The sequence below is a fragment of the Papaver somniferum genome, chromosome 10, assembly GCF_003573695.1.
Source record: "Papaver somniferum cultivar HN1 chromosome 10, ASM357369v1, whole genome shotgun sequence".
In the NCBI taxonomy this organism is placed as follows: Eukaryota; Viridiplantae; Streptophyta; class Magnoliopsida; order Ranunculales; family Papaveraceae; genus Papaver; species Papaver somniferum.
The window spans coordinates 67,743,827-67,747,193 of NC_039367.1; the positions used below are offsets into that span (position 1 = coordinate 67,743,827).

A 3,367-nucleotide genomic window follows, 5' to 3' on the forward strand; every position below is an offset into this window, starting at 1 on the left:
TGTGACCCGTAAAAAGCTATTTATTATCGAGAGCAACTTCATAAAACCCTTTCTTGTGAGGCAGAGTCGAGACTTTCGATCACTCCGAACCCGAATTTCTTTCGATAAGGGATGGTAATTTCTCTCTCAACTTTTAAGGATGAGATTGTGTTCATTTATGTGTCTAACTTCTTATTACTAGTGTGCAGAATCTCTATGTCTTCTTAACGCGTTGGATGCTATCATTTCGGAGAACTTGTAAGTTGGAAAAGTAGGTTTTGTGGGTATATCTCTAACAAACCCTCATAAGACTATAACTCGTCCACTAGGGACACCTAGGGGTTTAAAGGTCTGTTATTCATGCTAAGAGTAACCGTATCCTCGGCGACATGGAGTTGTTTGTATGTTTTAGAATTGTTTTGTTTGATTTTCTCGAGGACTAGCAAAGTCTAAGTGTGGGGGAATTTGATAGATGCCTAAAACACCTTAATATTTATCTATTGTTTATGCTTTCTTTGCTTAGTTTTCTTGTAAATTATGTATCTTATGTTTTCTTTTGAGTGTTTAGGTACTTTGGAGTCATTTGGAACAAAAGAAGAAGAAACATGGCAAAAAGGTGCAAATGCTGTTGGAGGTGGATTATTTCTCATTATTTGCTTTTATTTCTTCATTTATGTCTGAAAAGCATGTCGTCTTTAGTGATGCAGATATTGTCTGCAAAGCATGACGGCTTTAATGATGAAAAGAAATTGAAGAGAAGAAATGGATTTGAGAAATAAAAGACGGTTGTTGTGGATGGAAGAAAGCGTTCACTTGGAGCACGAAAGGCGAAAACGTCGTTTCATGTACATGCACTATTGGGAGTACAATGGAGGAATAGGGGGTTGTTGTTCTTTGGTGGCCTGTATCATTTTCTGGGTGCCTGTGGCACTTCTTATCATTACCACACCCTAGAAATCAGATGAGAATTCATTTCTCAATCATTTCTTTTCTTTATCAGAGGAGAATGGAGGCTGCTGTTCACTGGTACCCAAATTGAGCAGCTGAACCAAATCGAGAGTAAATATGGTGTAAATATAGATCGAGAAGAACAAGGAGAAACAGTTGTTGCTGTTGATTTGAATCAGATTGAATTGGTTCTCGATATGAAGATTCAGTTGAGCAATTAAGGTTTGTGGTTGCTGCTATTGAAATTGAGTGAATTCAAGACATAAAGCTACTGAAGAAGATGGGTTCATCTGAGAAGGGATTAAGCGAGTTCTGAGCTGTTCTTGGGATTGAGTTTTCAAGCTACAGATTAGCAATGGAAGTGTTACGAGGGGTCTCCTTGAATTGGTGTTTACATCAAGCACATACATGGAAATTTGAAAAGGATCTGAGATTAATTCACGACCGTGGTTGAGAATCAGAAGCTAGGGTTTGCGACGAATTTCAGTGATGAAGATGAAGACCCTGGTGTTACTGTTAGGGGTGTTGAGATAATGAAGCTGAAACGATGGTATACTTAGGTTGGCAGCAAGTGGAATGAATAGATGATGATGATACTGGTGTCGATATTGTGCTGGTACCATTCAGTTCAAAGACAGAGATGATTAAAGGGTTTGTCTGGATTCAAGTCTACAACAGTGTTGATGTCGCTGAGGTCGAGAATCCAGTGAAGAACAGGCAATTGAAGGATGTAACGTTTTATGGTGGTTAGCTGAGTCTTAGGCAGAATTGGCAGTGGTGATGGACGAGAATGTTGCAACTACAATTACAGGTTGTTGTTGCAGTTGGAGGAGTCAGATCTGTGATGCAGAATGGGTGTGCTGATGGCAGTAACTGATGCAGGTAGTGGTTGCTTCCATGAGTTCAATGATCTTAAAGAGATGGTGCTGCTAATTGATGCTGGGAAGCCAGAATGGTTGAACTGAGTTGCTACAATGGAACTAAGCTGAAGGAAATGGTGCAGAATTAGTGTTGCAACTGTGCAAGGAGAATGGCTACAGGTAGATTAGTTGTTGGTTGAAGTGCAACTTAAATGAAAGAATGAAGATTTAGAATGAAGTTGGCCGGAGCTGTGAAGTATGTAACTGCAACTGAATTGAAGGTTGCTGCCAAGGGTATGATGGAAGAAGTTGGTGATTGCAAACTAATAAAGAATCTGGTAGTGCAATTAGACTGAAACAAAGATGAATGTGCAGTTCTAAATGGTTCAGGTGGAAGCACAAGATGCAGCTGCATTTGCAGGTTCAGGGTGCTATGGAAGTGATAGCACAACAAGGAGAAGGTTGTGTCATGGAAGAGCAGAAAAGGGAATAATCCGTGGATTGTTGTTGTTGTGATATAGAATTGAAGCTGTAATGGGTTGAACGGAACAAGGTGGTTGCACTGATGGGATTTGAGCTTGAGATATCTGAGTATGGCAATGTGCAGGGAAGGCTAGGTGCCAGTTTGCTGGTGGTGTTAGAATGGATATATGGAATGTCATGGAGCTGAAGGCAGTGGTCATTGATTGTGGGTACAGATGGGTTGAGCTGAACTACAAGGGTTGCTGTCATCGATTATGCATGGGTTGAGTTGCTTTTAAAACTAAGAAGGAATGCAAACGGTGGCGCTGCATTGGGTTGCAAAAGAAGGTGTTGGCATGAATTTGCTGAGTCTGTGTTGCTGCAATGAAGTGATTGAATGAACTGAAGTAATATGTGACTTAGATGAATGTTAGGATTGAATACAAAGAATGAGCTGAAATAGAAGGCCTGAAATTAGACTGAATCGGACGGAACTCGGTCAGAATCGGAGTACATCGAGTTGACTCACTGATCCGGTTCTGATTCAGATGGACTTGGACCTGTTTAGACTGGGCTTGGCTGATGGGATGTCAGGCTTATTGGCAGCGGGCGTGACTTAGTTTTGGAAGGAGAGAAATACAGCAAGTGTATAAAAGGGTTTTTGCTTCTATCTTATTAGGATCTTATCTTCGACTACTTTTGTTCAAGGGTTTTACAGCATGAAAGCTTTTTTTTTTCTTGTTATGAATTCCATGAACATGAGCTAGATTATTATTTTTTGTTATGGATAAAGTTGACTTCACATAACATGAATCCTTGTTTGATATATTAGTTTTGTCTCAGTATTATCGTTTATGATTCACCATTAATATTGGTACATGATTTGAATGCTTGTTTATTCGAGTCGCGAATCGTTTGAGTTTGCTTTCATCTTTATTGCTAGATTAGAATTTATTATACGAAAAAGTGATAAATTTCTGATTGCAAGTAGCATAATTGTGAGTATTGCTTGTAGTGATACATCCTAGTAGTCACAAGTGAATTATAACCTTTGTTAAATCAGATTAGTGCTTTTACACGTTCGATTGCTTTGATTGGTTTGATTTCATAGAACTTAA

The 3,367-nt window shown here is 39.2% G+C and overlaps 1 long non-coding RNA gene across 1 annotated transcript; it reads left to right on the forward strand.

Moving 5' to 3' along the window:
* Window positions 1-550: 550 nt before the first annotated feature.
* Window positions 551-3,075, forward strand: LOC113318962. Its single transcript, XR_003344974.1, has 2 exons — window positions 551-595; window positions 679-3,075. It is a non-coding gene; the product is annotated as an uncharacterized LOC113318962 (long non-coding RNA).
* Window positions 3,076-3,367: the final 292 nt, after the last annotated feature.